Consider the following 18,658-nt stretch of genomic DNA (forward strand, 5'->3'; position numbering starts at 1 on the left):
GCATGTGAACTTAACCACTATGCCACCAGGCCAGCCTTTAAATTTCTCAGTTTTAGACGCACAGCCATGAGATCCTGTGACAGGAGAAGGCTTTATGATCAGATGTAGCACATTCAACAAGTCACAGAATTCTGGGTTACAGGCAAGCTTTGCATTGTATCATAGATCTTTCCTTACAACTGTACACGTTCAATGAACCTTTTAAATAAGAATAATTTTTGTGCCCTTCGTATCTATCATACACTGTGCTAGACAATCATGTCTATTCTTTCTAATCATCCCAAAACCTGTACAAAGAAAATGTTACTGTCCCTCTTTCACAGATTTGGAAACTGAGGCTCAGAAATATTAAGGCAGTTTTCCAAGGTCACACATCTGATAAACAGTGCTGTTAGGATTTGAACACAGGTCTTCCTGTCTCCAAAGTTGATGCTCTTTCCCTTGCTCTAAGTGCTTCTTTATAAACACAATTCATATTTCAAATTCACCAAGATCGTCACTTCCGTATACATATCAGACGAATCATTTTGAAAAGCGAAGGATTATTTGATGCGATCACCTCTAACTCACCTGCTTTACACGTTACAAAGTTTATATAGATTTTCCCAAAGGAGTACAGTTCAAGCTCTGATTTTAGCCCTCCCCTGGTTGAGTTTTAAAACAAATAACTAGGGTTAACTCACTTCCTTTCTCCCTGCCTTCTACTGTCCCCACCTCAGCCCTAGCTACAATTAAAATGAAGTAAGAGTTGCAGGCCAAAAGAAAATCACTTCATTATTGCCATGTGAGTATGTTCAGCTTTCTGATTACTTGACCTAAATGAAGTAAGCAAGGAATAATCAAAACATCATTGCTCTGTTTGGGTTTAGCGGGTCTATGTGCCAATTTTCCTAACAAGAAACTATAAAGGCCCAGTAAGATGCTGCTGGTAGCCTGTTCTCAAACCATTTAAGAATGATATTCACACTGTGAAGGAAACTCTCCACTGGGGTCCCGTGGTGGGGATTCTTTTTGAACATTTATACCTCAATGTACCACAACACGTCACTTCTTCAGTTTCAGACCACTCTCCAGTCTCTGAGTCAAAGAAGTGAGTCTGTCTAAAATGAATTTGTTAATTGACAAAAATGACCCAAGGATGGGAAGAGAAGCCTCCAAAACATACTGGGCAGCATGCAGAAGCCCAGCAGATAAAAGGGATACCTTAGAGAGTCCATCAAATGCCTACTTCACGTGCAAATATATTGTTCCAAGTACTTAGAAATAGACAAGTACTGTGCTAAGTACTGTATATGCATCATTCCATTGAATCCTCATAGCAGCTCTAGAAGGAAGATTCTACTAATTCCATTTTACAAATGAAGATGCTGAGGCATGGAGAGGTTAAGTGACTTGCATAAACCACATTGCTTATAACTGGTGGACCTGAGAATTGAATGACTGCAACCCAAGTCCAGAGCCTATGTTTTTAGCTCAATACTGCCACTTACAGGTAAACGGGGGTATCACTTCCTGTAGAGATAAAGTTTAAAATGAAAAAGTCCTGGACAGGCCTGACCAGTATCTATTCCCTCTGTTCCCCTATCCAAGGGATCTCTGATTTTCCTTTAAGGAAATACCTGTAGTAACCGTGTAGTAATCACACGGTAACCATGATGTTTAAGTGGACCTACCCACTTCCAGCTCCAGGTGATGGTGCAATCAGCATATTCTTTCAACATATCCTTTGCAACAACAGTCATTGTACCTTGGTTCAATCTGCATGAAGAACTGGAAATACCATTTGATATTGTGACAATTGCCACTTCTTACCCTGGAAATGGACAAGGAAGCAGGTAGCCCCAGCTGCTGCTAGAAACCATCTTTGTGACCATGGGGTCACATCCTGGGTGAGGATAAAGCCAGGATGAACAGATAAAGCCAAGATCTTGACCAAAACACATTTGACACTAGATCCTCCTTTGGTTTTCAATTACATGAGCCAGTAAATCCACATTATCAAGTTCCACTGACTCAGGTTTTCTGCAACTAAAAGCTCTTAACTGACATATAGATACCAATACTGTATACTTTGGTGCTCAAAATAACTTTATATGAGGAATTTACTTTCTATATGCCACAGTTTTAATAAGGGCTTCATTGTGGACATCTTCCTGAAGATGAAAGATATAGAATTGTCTCCAGACCAAAGCAGTGAGAAGATCACTGCTATGCAGCTCATCTAGATTTTGTAATTTGAAATTCATCATGATAGGTTCACTCACGGTGAGTCAACATATTACTATTCGCCAACTTGAGTAACTGTATGAGATACAATACGTGTCAAACTCAAGGAAAACAAGCTTCATTTTCTGAGAATTTGGAGGAAACATCATCAGTCATGGGCATGCTTTATTCTAAGAACAGGAAATGATGTTGAGAAATAAAACATGACCAAACTGATTGCTTCTCATTTTCTTCAAAACCACTTCTCCCATGTGCTTGTTTTTAGAAATTCAGAGAATTACATACATGAAGCATGACTCAACCTCTCCACTGACCTCACTTATTGACAGTTGCAAAATTTGGCTCCCCCACATTGGATCTGATACCCTACCATAGTCCTCACCATCATAATGGACCCCTCTCCAACCTATGCCCCATTGACATCTCTGCATGTTTCCCATTGGTGTCTCATGGTCTTTCTACTTATCCGTAGGTAGTTGAATCAGCTCTGCTCAAGAACTGAGGAAACCTCAAAGTTTCAAATGCCATACAAGCAAATGGCAAGAAGTGCACCAGCCAAACACACACTGGAATATTGTCTCTCCATAAGCAGTTCTATGATAAAATTGTTTAAAAGGAGAAGTATATACATATATATATATATGCATGTTGATGCAAATAATCCATAATTAATCTATAAATCAAAATTTTGGATGAGTGTATTATGAGCCAAGTCTGAGGACTATAGCCTGGGGGGCTTCCTTCCCCAGGGAAGGATGCATACCAAAGAAGTGGTAATATACTATCTTGGGACAAAGAGCATACATCACATATGACAGGAATATCTCTTTTACTAGCATCGTCAGATGCTTAGCTAACACAACAGTCAGGGGTCACAGTGTGACCACAGCAAGTTGGTAATTAATTGGTAATTAAAGAAATGCTGATATGGGGGGAAGCTACATCCCTATCTTTAAGGCATCATTCTTGTCTTTGGGACATAGTAAATGTTTAAAGCAGATGTACAATGCATGCTCAACAGGCCACATCAGGCCTTTCTGGAAAACAAGGTCAAGCGAAATCAGTTTAAAATCAAATGGCTTCCTCATGTACTCCAATATATCCTATTGCTTTTCATTTCTTTATCATGCATATATATACATGTGTGTACACACACACAAACACATACATATATTAAAATATTTTGGCAGGAGGAAGATAGTCAAGCATTTAACAAAATTTTTGTTGACCTAGTACTTATCTGAAGAAAAGTGTACAGTAAATTGAGGAAATTAGGAGAGAAAATACTCTGTAAGGTAGAGAAGTTAACCTGAAAGTCTAGGTTAAGATAAATCAACCTTTGCCTCCAAAATTCTTGCCAAGTTAAGTTGGAATTACTGATGAGTGACATGAAGAAGCTGTCACACCCTCCAACGAGACACTGCTGTAAATGAACAGGCAGTGTGTGCTGTTCATCGTGTGGGGGACAAACACCCTGAGGAGAGGATGTCTCACTAAAATGGCATTCAGAAGAACTTATTTGGGCTTGCATTAGGTGATTTTGGGGAGGGGTTAGGAAGCAGAGCTTTGCTCTGAATTGGTTTTTGTCAGGAAGAGGGGCAATTTTCTGGTTGGGTCTTTTGATGGAGGGAAGACAAGAGCGAGGCTAAAGCTGGGATGGGTAAAGAAGTTGCAGGCACTCTGATTAACCAGGATGGGGGACGTTTGCTCATTTTTGTGGCTTAAACCATGTTCATGATTTTGTCTGTGCTCAGATATGGTTATGGTGTGGTTTTGTTTGTGTCTTGATCCATCATGGTTAGAGTGGGTTGTCTGATGTTGGTGTTCCGTGAAATCGTTTATTTTGAAAGAAGAACACTAAGATCTTGCTGGAGCGCTGGGCCAAGTCCTGGATGTAAGAGCCAGCTTTTCTCCCTCTCAAAACCATACAAGTTTTTCACTGTCTCATCATATAAAGCAAATCTTCCCAATAAACAGAGTAAAGGATGGAAAAGGCCGAAAAAGAGATTTGTAAAATTATAATGTGAGTGGGTAAGGAATTGTTTTAGCAAGTTAACAGCAACTTTCATGAAAGCAAATTGATAAAATTTCTTGTCTTCGTCTTCAATGTTAGATAAAGGTTTTAGACTTGATCAACGCAAAATTTCAAAATTAGCTGAAAAAATTTTCCTTATGCCAAGAAAAATTAGGCAGAATTTTTAAGACTCCACAAATACCTGAGCTAGAAATGTTTTCAAAGCGTGGGCTACATGGAAACATATATTTTGATGTTTGCCACAGCAAACCTACATGACCCTTTTGAAAAGCAGTTAGGCCAAAGAGCTGAGGAGGTATAAAAATACACATGTGTTTGAGTTACTGATACTGATCTTGGGACTTTATTCTATGTAAATATGCTTTAAAAAGAGAAAAACTCCATGCTTAAGATGTTATCATCAAATTATTTGTAGTAATTAAAATTTAATAGCATGCTAATTTCAAAAAATAGCAGAAACTAAATAAATTTGCCCCACAATCTCCTAGATTGTCTCCTAAGTCGTAACTTAAATGATCATTTCTGGAGCTGCAATGGCCCAGTGAGTTGTCCTGCTTCGAGTCCAGTCGGTCCTTACGCCTCCACCTTCTCAGTCACTGGATGTGGGCAGGGCCCAGAAGGGTATATGACTTTGGGTGAGGCGATTTTGCAGCTGTGGTAATTGCTGAAGGGTCTGAGCTGAAGGTGATCTGCTCATAGTACTCCAGCAGCTGGGGCAATGGAGGAGAATCTGGGGGCACAGTTCATATCTACTGCAGTCAACCACCAGCACTGCCAGGATCTGCTTCCTCACATACATGGAGATGAGCAGCTCTTCCAGGATTCTGGGGGTCTCTCTTGCTGGGAGAAACTTGGGAGAAAAAAACTAAGCGGGAAGAACTATAGTTCCCCCACTGCAGCTGGTCTTGGAATAGCTGCGACTGATATTGTCTCCCTCCTCCATTATTCGTTGTAGATTTCCCTTCTCTTCAGCTGACACCTCTGCTTGTCTTAGAGGCTTCCCGGTGACACGATCCAGGAACTCATCCTCAAAGAGCCTACAGCCCTGATCACCAGGATCTTCTCAAGCCAAGATTGCTACACTTGTCTACTCACCATCAAAACTGGGCAGGAGAGGACCAAGAGGCATCTAAGTGGATCACCTGAGTTTGATCCACTAGTATGAGAGCCCACACAACATCATGTTCAAGAATGGATACACTTTCCACAAGGGGATGAAGGAATCGGCCTATGACCTGCAGCTCCACTGGTACCTAACACAGTGCCTGACAGCACGAAAGCTCTCATCATCCTCAGCACACGTGTGAGAGAGGAAAAGGAGCCTACTATGTGGATGAAATGGCTTAGCGTGTGTGTGTTTCATTTGAACCTGAAGCACAGTAGGTGCTCAATAATATGAACTGAATGAACTGTAATTATGCATGTACATCTTTCCAAATAAGTAATTTTTAATCATTAACGTTCTCTTTGCTATCTCCAAACAGCATAGGAGCAGCTGCTCTCCACCATGAAGAAGATAACTCTATATTAGAGGATACAGATTTTTCTATTTCCACTATATTCTATTATATATATTCCATTTTAATATTTCTATTATGTTAACCCTTCACAGAGTTTCCACCACTCCTGTATTTGCCGCTCCAGTCTCCTATCTGCAGGCTGGAGAAAAGGCTGTTACTAATCTTCCTTTATTCGTCACAAATCAAAAGAATATGATGAAAACAGTCGGTAGTATGGACAGCATGACTAATTATTTTGTCACTAGCTCAGGTGGCAGGAAAGCCCCTCAACCCATGGCCTCTGCTGCATAATAAAGCAGTCGGCTGGATCCCAGCTCCTCGCCATTCTAACAGGCGTCGGTTGACAGTTCTCATCCAACGTAAAGTGCGACTGTAGCCTCCACTAAAAAGCATTTCAGTTTCTGCCACGAGGGGGCGCCTCAGGCCAAGACCCGAGATGAGGTTGCCGCTAACCTCACTGCACGGCGGCTGCGGTGAGAAATTGCATAGTATTGCGTTGCGTTGTTTTTGCTGTATTGCACTGTAATGTATTGTATGGAATTGCATTCGATTATATTGTGCCGTATGATGTGGATTTATATGGTATGTAATCGGATTGCCTTAGAGGAAGTGCTATTTACTATTATATTTTTAAATGGATGCCTGTAATTGATGCCCATAATTGTTATCTTCTTAAATAACGTGGCTGAAATAGAAGCACAGCAAAGCATAATTCACCTCAATTCTTCATCAGACTCATTTAGAAAGAGATGGCTCGTTATAACTGAAAGGGCATAGGTGATTCAATCTGTCTTGTGAACCATTGCATCTTCAGAGCCTAGAACATTGCTTGCACATAGTAGGCACTCAAGAACCTATTTCAATGAATTAGACACGGTTCTGTTCCACGTATGCTATTATCTGGGTGGACTTGGGCAAATTATTATTTTTTTTAGTTTTTGTAAATTATTTAATGAAATATTTCTCAAAGTTGGTCCCCTAATTACCCAAGGTCGCATCATCTGGGTGTTTATTTAAAATGTTATTTCTTAAACTACCTTAGACCTGATGCATCAGCACTACTGTGAGGTGATGGTGTTGGCAGTGGGGGATCTGCATTTTTAATTAAACATCCCAAGTGTATGTAGGAGTTTCAGGACCCCTGGCTTGATCCATTCCCAGTCTCAGTTTACTCCCTTTCTCCCTGTGAGAAATTAATGAATTAATTAAATCAATTCTTTCGTCAAGTGCCTCTATGGAGTCATCATCATGTGTGAGGGATAGAAAATGCCAGCCCTCATAGCTGCAGAAGCAAAGCTCAGCCAGGGAAGAGTGAGACTTGAGCTTACTCCCTTCCATCACTAGAGTCCCTCTCTCCCTCAGCCACCTGCAGGGGCCCTGATGTGAAGGCGAGGGAGCCTGAACCTGGGCTTGGGGTCCAGCAGTGAGGATGAAGGAGGGGTTTGTACCCAACCACGGAGAAGAGAAGCAGCAAACCGCTATCAATGCTCTATGCCAAAGTCTGATCCCCGAACCAGCAGCATTAGCATCACGTGGGAACTTAGAAACACAAGTGGCCGGATTTCACCAAGTACTTAATCAGAAACCCGGGGACTGGGGTCCAGCAGTCCGTGTTCTAACAAGTCTTCGGGTGATTCTGATGCACGCTAAAGTTTGAGAACCGTGCTCTGTCTGTTTGCGGTGCCCCAGGGCCAGCTGAACCTGGAGAACCTGAGTCGCTGCCCTGATTCCCTCAGGCCCTGTGGCTGCCTGGTGTGCAGTGGCCACAAGGTTGGGCCTCCTCTTCATGAATCAACAGGAGCTTCCGCAAGAAGATGCTCTGAGGAGATCTCTCAGACCCTTAAAGAATTATTAAAAACACTTCTATAAATGTAAAAAAAAGACCCTTAAAGAATTATTAAAAACTCTTCTATTTATTCTGACAATGCCGTTTTGAAGCAGAAAAAAGAAAGATATTATCACCATTTTGTTAATGGGTCCCATGTAAATAAACAGTGCGAAAAGGGCTTAATTTTGTTAAGATTCAAGGGAAATCATCCCTTTAAAATTCTCTTTCTATCAGAGCATCTTGTCTTTTAGGCTAAAATTTTCCCCCCAAATATGGAATTGGCCTAAGATGCTCACATTCGTGGATGGGAATAGTACTCAACTTTATGTTTGCTGCAAAATAATCCATCATCAGTAAATAGCACTCCTTTCTGTAATAAAGGGCCTAATACTCTAAGGACTCATTAAAATAAAATTTAGCTCCTTGTCTTTCACCTAATAATGTAGACCAAAGTAAATTTAATTATTGATATATTCATTCATTTGTTAATTTAAGCAATCAACAAATATTTTTTAGAGTCTGCTATATTCCAGGCACGATTACAACCACTAAGAGTACAGCAGGGAACAAAACAGATGAAAATCCCTGTCCTCATGGAATTTATGTTCAAGTGAAGGAGATTAACAATACACAAATAGAAAAGTGAAGAGCTGTAAGGGCCGTGGAGAAAACGAAGCAGGAAGGGAGAGAGGTGGTGCTGGGCTGGGGGTGGGGCTGCAATTTTAAGAGGGGTGGTCAGAGAAGAGATCTCTATGAACGTGACAATTCAGCATAAACTCGAGATAAGCCATAGGTATGTCTCATCTGGGGAAATGTATGTCCTGCAGAGGGAACAGCCTCTGCAAACACCCTGAGTAATACCAGGAGGCCAAAGTGGCTAGAAAACCCAAGCAGTGTGGAGAGAACTGGAAAACGTGGTCAGTGAATAATGGGGAGCCAGACTGCACAGAGCCTTGAGGACCACTCTCAAGACTTTGGCTTCTACTCTGAGTAAAATAAGGAGCCATTTGAGCTTTTTAAAGCAACATGAATGACATGATCTAAAAGGTGATCTATAACACCCGCCCTAAAAGGAGCACTTTGATTACAGGGCTGAGAATAGACAGTGTGGGAGGAGCAGAATGGAGGCAAGAGACCAGTTATTAAGCTTCCCAAAATCCATGAGTGAGACGATGCCTCCAACAAGACCGTAACATAGAGGTGTTAATAGTTGGAGCGTCCTAGATGTATTCTGAAGATAGAAACAACTAGGGTTTGCCCATGGATTGGATGAAGAGAGGAGATGAAGCTGTCTCTAGGTTCTGTGGCCTGAACATTTGGAAGGGTAGATTTACCATTTACTAAGATGGAAAAATTACAGTTTGGGGTGGGTGCCGCTCAGGAGTTTGCTTTCAGACACTAGGTTTGAGACGCCTATTGGAAATCCAAGTGGAGATGTTGAGTTGGCAGCTGGATTGAAGAGTCTGGAGTCGATGAGCAGATACCACTTTAGAAGTCAGCCATACATAGACAATAGTGGTTACAAGGAATGTAAGAAGAGTTTTATAAATCCAGATTATACCTTGTACAGGTTGTTCAGAACTGCTTTATTCATTAATTGCCAAAGACTGGAAACAGCTCAGGTGTCTAGCAATAGGAGAATGGACAAATCAGCTGTGGTATATACAATGGGACATCACTCAGTAATGAAAAGGAACACACAGTCATGTTCTTAAAGACAGGATATGCATTGTTGGGCAATTTCGTCCTTGTGTGAACATCACAGAATACTTACCCAAACCTAGATGGTATAGCCTACTACACACCTAAGCTATATGGCACTAATCTTATGGGACCACTGTCATATATGCGATCCATCGTTGACCAAAACATCGTTATGCGGTGCATGACTGTGCTTCTGAAAACGGCAACTACTGGAAGGAAGCTCACAGAAATAGTGTGTGAAAGAAGTTAAATGCAAAAGAATACTCATTATATGATCCCATTTATATGAAGTACAAGAACAGGCAAAGCTAATGTGTGTGGAGAAAGAATCAGAACAGTGGTTGTCTCTGAAGGAGTAGACTGGGAAGGGATACGAGAGAATTTCCTGGTGTGTGCGTAACTTCTGCTTCTTGATAAAGGGCTGGGTTGCACTGGTGTATGAATCTGTCAAAACTCATCCAACGGAAAACTTAAGATTTGTGCATTTCACTGTATGTAAATTATACCTTAAAAAGAAAAAAAACCAATATTTGTTTCATTCACAAATGGCTTTCATTCACAAATTTGTTTCACTCACAAATTTGTTCATACACAAATATTGAATTCTAGTTAATAACATTAATGATATGCATGCAAAAGTGTTTAGGGATGAAACAAACTGATTTCTATAATTTACTTTGAAATGGATCAAAAAGTAAGATGATGAATGGATAGATAGAAGGATGGCTATATAGACATGTAATTTAAAAAACAAGTATAACAAAGTGTTAATTGCACAATCCATGCAGTTAGTGGATGGGTGTTCACTATAAAAGTCTTTCTATTTTTCTATATACTTGAAAATTTTTATAAGAAGTTGTTGAAAAAAATCAGCCCACTACACATGCAGGGGGCTGGCTCTTTTATACCCTAAAACTTCTGACTAAACTTCTTAGAATAAAGACCCTTGGCAGCCAGGATTCTATTTTCTTGCAGACTACTCTGTTGCTGACACTGGTAGCACAGCACATTGCAACACACAAGATATATATACTTGATGGTAACTGACTCAGCAGCTCAGTCAGCATTTAGTCCCAATTTATCTACTGAATTGCTAGACGAACCACAGAATTAACTTGAATGAGGGATTTATACTCGAGAAGAGTCTGTCAATAAGCTTGAGGAATCAGAGGAAGGAGGAAGGGACTTCATTCCTCTCAATATTCTAAATACTTCATTCTCTTCTTATTTGGTTGGTTACTGAGGAGAAGTTGGATGTAATACTTATTACATTCTCCTCTATAGGTAAGATGTTTTTTCCTCTGGCTTCGTTTAATATTTATTCTCTATCTTTGATTTTCTATAGTTTAAATATGATATGCCTAGGTGTTGGGCTTTTTGGTATTTATCCTGCTCAGTGTTCTCTGAGCTTCCTGGCTCTGTGGTTTGGTGTTTGACAGTAATTTAGGGAAATTTTCAGTCATTATTACTTCAAATATTTCTTCTTTCCTTTCTCTCTTCCTTCTCCTTCTGGTATTCCCATTACATGTACTTGTCCCACAATTCATGGATATTATACTCTGACTTTCACAGTCTTTTTTTCCTCTTTGCTTTTCAGTTTTGAAAGTTTCTATTAATGTATCCTTAAGCTTGGAGATTCTTTCCTCAGCCATATCCAATTTACCTGTGAGCCCATCAAAGTCACTCTTCATTTCTTTTATTGTGTTTCTGATCTCCAGCATTTCTTTTTTATTCTTCCTTAGAATTTCCATCTCTCTGCTTATATTGCCCATCTGTTCTTGCATGTTGTCTACTCTTTCCATCAAAGCCTTTAGAATATTAATCATAGTTTTAAAATTTCTGGTCTGATAATTCCAACATTCCTGCCACATCTGACTCTGGTTCTAATGCAACCTCTTCGAGCAACTTTTTGCCTTTTAGTATGCTTTGTAGTTTTTCTTGATAACTTGATGTGATGAACTGGCTGAAAGGAACTGAAGTAAACTGGCCTTTAGCAATGTGGTGATGAGATATGGGGGAGGGGCAGTGTTCTGTGGCCTATGATTAGGTCTCAGTCTCTCAGTGAGCCTACGCCTCTGAACTGAACTTCACACAAGCTTCTTGGTTTTCCCTCCTCCTCAGGTGGGACAGGATGGCTAGAAGGGGCTGGAGTTGAGTATTTTCCTCCCACTGCCAGGCAGGTTAGGCTCTGGTGTACTAGTTTCCCCTGAGGGCAGGCCTTGTTGAGAAGGGCAGACTGCTCTGGTATATTTCAAGATGGCTCCTTGTCCCCTCCCCCTGCCAGGAGCATGAAGGGATTGTTTCCTGACATTTACTGCCAGGACCTGGTAGAGCTCCTGGAGGTAAAACTCCAAAAGCACAGGGACTCCCGATAACTAGGTGCCCTTGTAGTTTTTAACTCTCAGACTTGTCCACATTGAGCCTGCAGCAGTTGTCCATCTCAGTTCAGGTTTTCCTACCTCAGCACTGGTTCCCATGGGGGTTTTTGCTGGTGGGTTTCTGTTCTGGTAAATTGTGATTCTCCATATTGCGGTCTCTGCAATTTGGGGGGAGCCATTCTCACTTCTTTTACAGATCTAGGAAGGACTGTTGAATTTTTAGTCTGTTCAGCTTTTTACCTGTTGTTAGGGCAGAGCGGTGACTGCCAAGTTCCTTACATGCCAGACCAGAAACCAGAAGTCTCCACTTTACTCCTTAGATTTGTGACTGAGGCCAGTGAAGAAAAGGACTGTTGGTGGCAGCTGAAGGGCCTGCCTTCTCAGGAAGGACTCTCTGAGGCCTTGGACATGAACAGTACAAGTTGGACCTGGTGGCAGTGTGACTGAGAGCAGGGACCCTCTCCTCACTGATGTGTGCGCCACTACAGCCCCTCTGGGGAGGATGGTTTTGAAAGCCTCAGGATAAAACACCTGTTTGGACATCAGCCTCTCTACAAAGAAACCCAGCAGCAGTGGAAGTGGTGTGGTCTCAAAGTGGAAGTGGTTGCGGATGGGGTCAGGGAGAAGAATATGGGAGGACTGGGGTGAAATCCCTAGGGAACTCTAGAAGACCTTAGAAGGGATTTTGCTGGGCTGAGTTCTGGCACTGCATAGCTAAAGAATAAATGCCAGCAAAATATGGCCGTTACCATTTACCCCATGCTGAGCCATATTTTACCCCCATGAGAGTGTCCACATCCCCTCTTATAGCAGTTTCTGGGTTAAGACAAATGATCAGAGCAAAGAAAGTTAGGAACATGGCAACTCTCAGTGGCAGCAGAGAAAACGTGAAGTTTGCAATATAACGAGCCATAAATAGGTCAAGTAGTAACACGTACAGACAAGAGAAACTGGTGATGTGTGTTCCAGAACTGCAGCTTCAGCATCACTGAGCATGGCTTCCTGCAGCCTGAAGTTCCCCAACTTTATAAAATAACGGCAAAGAAACCAGACTCAGAGTGAGAGATCGACAGGAACAAGGGAACCCGCTGGCTACAAAATTGCAATGAAAATGTGAGCCTCTAAGGTTCAGATCCCAGAGACCTGTACCAATAGGAGCCTGAAGTTAAAAAAGCCAGCCCACTGCTTCGGATGACACCTGATGTGGAGTTTGGAGAGGAGGTGCTGTGGTGTTAGCTAATCCCCTCATGTGCACTCAAAGGCTGGAAACACATCTTGAGTTCTGGCCTAGAAGAGCTCAGCCTTCTGCAAGCACAGGTGGTTACAGGACCTTGGTCTGGATGCAGGAAGCTAGACTGCCTGCAAGATGATGCAAGGGTTTCTCAACTCCCATCTCTACCCTCTGTCTCTTTACCTTTTCCCCAGGCCCTAATTTTGCTGAGGTGGGTGCCAGTGGATGGGGCAGCCAGTAAGATTGATGTGGGTTGATGTTCACACATGAAATTAGGAAGAGGAAGAAGAGGCACCCCCAAAACAATCCTCTCCCACTGCTTTCTACCTCATGCATTGACTATAAGGAAGCAAAACTAGTCCCTAGAAGGATGCTCTAGAAATTAAACATTTTTCCTTTTGTCTGTGGCCCTTAATAGCTACAGTATTTGAAAATTCATTAAATTCAAAGCCTTTTAATTATATACAAAACCCAAGAAGATTATATCCATCTATTTTTTTTGGCGAGGAAGATTCGCCCTGAGATAACATTGTTGCCAATCCTCCTCTTTTTTTGCTTGAGGAAGATTGTCCCTGAGCTAACATCTGTGCCAGTCTTCCTTTATTTTGTATGTGGGATGCCTCCACAGCATGACTGGTGAGTGGAGTAGGTCCACACCCAGGATCTGAACCTGTGAACCTGGGCCACCAAAGTAGAGCTAGCAGAACTTTAACCACTTGGGCACGGGGCTGGCCCCATCTTGAAATCAAGATCATAAAAGCCTTGTGTGTGTGTGCATGCGTGTGTTTATTTATATTTCTACATGTATATGATGTGCATGTGTATATGTTGGGAGGAGGGAAGAGCAAAGCCCGCACCTGCTTCAGGCATTAAAATAACAGCTACCACTCACACGTGCTGGCTCTGTGCCAGGAGCTGTTCTAAAGGCTCTGCACACTCACTGTGCTTTCTCATTTCATCCTCACAACAACCCTGTGAAGTACATATTATCTCTTCATTAGTATTCCTGTTCCACAGATGGGGAAACTAAGACACAGAGAAGTCAGGAGTGGAGACAGGGTTTGGATCAAGGCTGTTAGTGCTACAGAGGCTCCCTCTCTGGGGTCCATTTAAAAGGCAGCAGATGGGCAAGACTACCTCATTTGGCAGTTGAATTCCACTGACACTGCCAAAGATCCTTCTATAGTGGCTTCCTCGTTCAGACGTTTGCTTGCAGGAACACGTTGGAAGGTTGGAACCTTTGCCTGAAGGATAGAAAATGACAGATTAGGGGAATGGAATGTCACATTTCAGGACACGTCTGGGGGAAAAGATCCAGAACATCAAGTTTCTTTGACTCCTTCCCTCTTTCCTTTCCACCATGACTTTCTGACCTTCCCTTTCTCACTGACAGGCAACTCCATAGCTCAAGACCAAAAGAAAACCCCTCGCTTTCTCCCTTAACCGCAGGTCTGGCAGGCATCTCAGGCACTGAGGTGCATTTGTCTGCCAGTGGTCAGTCATAAAGAGCCAGCCCAACTAAGACATTAGAGAAGGTTGATCTGACATTGTGTAATTCAAGAAATGTCTTCACGACTGCGACAACCATGTGATGATAATGTAGCCACCATTTAATGAGTAGCCACTATTGGTTGGGCAGTATCATATGCTCTCACTAATCTATAAAATAAGCCTACGTGGGATCATCCCCATTTTACAGACAAGGAAACTGAGGCTTCTGCATTCTCCTCTTGCTGTTTTTATTTCAGCTACATCAGCTTTTTCTCAGTTTCTTTAATTTTACCTGCTCCCTCCTGCCACAGATCCTTTGCACATGCTGTTCCTTCTGACTAAAATGCTCTTTCCCTCATCCCCTTTAAATTATAATGGAGTTCAGAACTTATCTAAGTGTGTAACTACACATTTGTTAGTGTCGTTTTTAAATAATATCTGTCTCTCGCTTGGTACTCTGAGGCCCATGAGAGCAGGGATTATAAGTGTCTTTGCTCATTATCATCATCAGAAGTTAGTACAATATCAGGGACATGGTAGGAACTTAATAATGTAGGTTGCCTTAATTAGTTTGCCCCTATTGGAAGAGCTAAGAGTCAAATCAAGTTCTGCCTCGCTCCAAAGCCTGAACTCTCTATGGTGCCACACTACCTCCAATGTATTCAAGGCACTGTAGGAAAAGAAATCAACCTTAAATTCATAACCTATAAAGAGACGCCAAGGAAAGGGAGCCGCCTGGCACACAACAGCACAACCACAATTGCAGAACATAGGCCTTGGAGATCGCAGCCTTTGAACTTGTGAATTCGTGGAGATGCCCTATCCAACCTGCTTGCCTTTTCTCGTAGTTCTCTCTCCATCTGTCACCTAGAAATCCGTGGCTTTGCTTTGTGCCACTTGTCCTACTCTTTCCCCATCCCACACTTAATTTCAGTTGCCCTCAGTTCATGGTTGTCACTTAGATAGATATATAGATATAGATATAGATATTGATAGATAGATAGAGACATAGACATAGATATGTATGTCTATGCTTTTTGAAAGGATTAAAATGGATACTTGTCACCACGGAAATACAAAAACTTCAGGCTCTGAATTTTTTTCTAAAATAGTTGTTTTTCATTGTTCACTGTCTACTTTCATTTTCCCTTAGCGCCCACCCTCAGTTATAACTCACAACATCAGTCTTGGAAGCATCAGTTTCTTGTTTTTGAGATCTTTGCCCTCTCCTCCTCACTCTTCAGTAAATAGCAATAACAGCTGCCATTTATTGAGCAACTACTATATGCAGGGCACAGAGTGCTTCACTTGCATCTCTTTGTATCAAATGACTCCCATCTGAGGTCTCTATCCAGGTCCTCCCTTTACAGATGAGGAAACTAGGGCTCCAAGAGGTTGAGTAAGTGCCCAAGGTCACACATTTGGGAGCAAGACCAGAGTTCAATCACATCTGATGCCAGTGTCTCTGTGTTCTTTCTGCCACACTGACAAATGGCTAGAATACTTACACTCAATTTAAAAGAAGTAATGAAACAGTCACCTTGGACGGCAGGGGCGGCTGGACCTATGAGGACAGGAAGGGCAGATGCCATGCTACACTCACCCTTGACTGCATTGTCTAATCGGACATTCTCCCAGCTCTCATCCCCCTCTCCATTCGCTCCAGCATAAGGAAAACTGAGAGAGCGGGACTAAGTCATCACTTGGGAAATGTCTCAGGAACTAATCGTATATTATCTCTCAGAAGAGGGATAAAAAGGAAATACTGTTTATCGAGTGCCCCCTCTGCGCCAAGAGCTTTACAAATGCTAACTCGTTTACAACGATGCACAGAACATTGTCTGCATTTTGTACATGAGGGAGACTGGACAGGTTGAGAAGCTAAATCTCAGGATTTAGTTAGGAGCCTTCTCTTTTCCCTTTATAAAATTTTTCTGGGCAATTTCATCCACATGCATGTTTAAATCACCAACTAAACCCTAATTACTACCAAGTCTAAGACTCTAGGTCTCACCCGTCTCTTTGTTTCCAACCACCAATTCTTAACTTTTTTGGTTTCTGAATCCCCTTTACACTCTTCAAAATGACTGAGGACCCCAAAGAACTTTTGCTTATGTGGATTATATTTACCCATGTTTACTATTTTAGAAATTAAAACTGAGAAAACAAATTTAAACTTATCTATTAATTTAGTTTAAAAAAATAAATACATTACATGTTAATCATACAAGGGATTTTATGAAAAATAACTATTTTCCAAAACAAAAAAAACATACTGAAGAGAGTGTGACTGTTTTACAATTTGCACATTTCTTTGATATCTAACTTAATAAAATCATCTGGGTTCTTATATCTGTTTCTGCATTCACTCTGTTATAATATTGACAAAACCTGTCATCATATATATAGATAGACAGATATAGTTAGAAAGAGAAGTATCTCGGTAGCTCCTCCCTTTTCAAATTTTTAGGTAATGCAAATTCATTTATTGAAAATGATTGTCCACTCATTTAAAGAGTACGTTTGTTAAAAAACTGTTTCACCTCCTACCTCTTAAAATTTACCAAAACACCATTATACCCTGTGTTTCTCTCCATTACTGAATTTGGAAGGTATGTGTGCTTTTAAATCTCTTCTGTCCTATGGCAGAGAATACTGAATGGAGTCCATCTTGATATTGAAGACTGTTACCTCCTTGAGGGCGGAGACTGTCTTATTAGTCTTTGTATGACCATCTCTGCACCTGCCTCGCACACTGCAATTTTTCAATGATAGAATAAGCTGAATTCTTTCCACTGGACATTACACTGTTAGAAAACAGTCTACATTAAAGATAAGGAACTGGCTCTTAAAGGAGAAAAAAATGCACTAGAAATGGAAATCATTTCTTTTACTTCTCAACTGATATAATTACTTTTCATTGTTCAGGTTGTATAAGTAGTTGTGTGGCATTTATCCCCAACATTAGGACAAATCATAGCCTCATTCAAAAGTCACTCTTCAGCCCTACAGTGTAATTACAGAATGCACAATGTCGGGGAGGAAGACAAATCCTCTACCCTCTGGGTCCTTCTGGCTGGGCGATGAATTAAATTGACATGAGACAGAATAACAGAAGAAAACCTAACAAGGCCTTATAACATGTATACATGGGAGAACTCAGGAAAACTGAGCAACTTGGCCATCTGCTCCAAGCTGCCACCTTAAATATTATCTTCAGCTAAAGACAAAGGAGGACGTGGGGGTAGTGGTTTGGGATTTCAGAGGGGAGGAAAATACATGGAGATGGAAATGCAAATATTTGTTAAACAGGTTTTTCTGGGCAAAAAATGGGCTTGTTGGTGCCTTGCTATCACACCTATTTTACATTATGCTATAGTTGTCTTACGGTATTAGCTCCTTCCTGGAACAGGTCTTCCATGTTCAATTCTTTTAGGCAGTTTGGGGGAGGTCAAGAGTTCTTCCTGAGTCTTCTGAGCCTTCATTGTCTTTAGCTTGAAATAATCCGCATGTCAGAGTGACATATCTTGGGGTGGCCTGCCTTGAACCCCATCAACAATAACCACAGAAGGCTGAGGCTTTTTAAAAATGCATTAACTAAAAGTTATTAATGATCAGCAGCAGCATTGATTAAAGTTTTGGGGGAATTTTCAAAGGGGATTTCTCTTCATTTATCTTATTTTTCTCAGCAAAGAAATTTCTTTAAAAAAATCACAGTTCTAAAGTCTTTGTTTTTAGAGGGAAGCAATTACGTATTTCTAATCTAAACAGGAAATGATGGTTTATTCTTCAAATTCAAGATGAATGTTGAGATTTTTCGTAGAGAATTAATGTTATAATTGCTGTAATTTATTAAGATCTCTATGGCAAAGTTCCCAATTGTAAACTATATTTGTTTTAATCTTTTCATACTGGGACAGCAATGTATCACGTTGCCTCATTATGAATGCCTGGCTTCCTCACTGAGGCAATTTTCGGTTAGGTTTTTACTGGAATCCTATCAATGTTTGAAGCTATTCTGCTTCTTTATTTACTTCAGCTAGTGCCAGCCTAGGCCTTAAGTACAGCCTCAGATAGGAAATGAGGTATGAGGCCATGAAACAAATGAATATGAGTGGCCCATGGCAGCTGAGTCACAGTGTTAGAATCAGGCAATTTCTTGCTCTCTGTGTATTTTCTTCATGTTACAATCATCTCTAAAACTCTTTCAGGAGAGATTCAGTGTTCTGTGGAAATGACCCAAAC

Source organism: Equus quagga, chromosome 3, assembly GCF_021613505.1.
Source record: "Equus quagga isolate Etosha38 chromosome 3, UCLA_HA_Equagga_1.0, whole genome shotgun sequence".
Classification (NCBI taxonomy): Eukaryota; Metazoa; Chordata; class Mammalia; order Perissodactyla; family Equidae; genus Equus; species Equus quagga.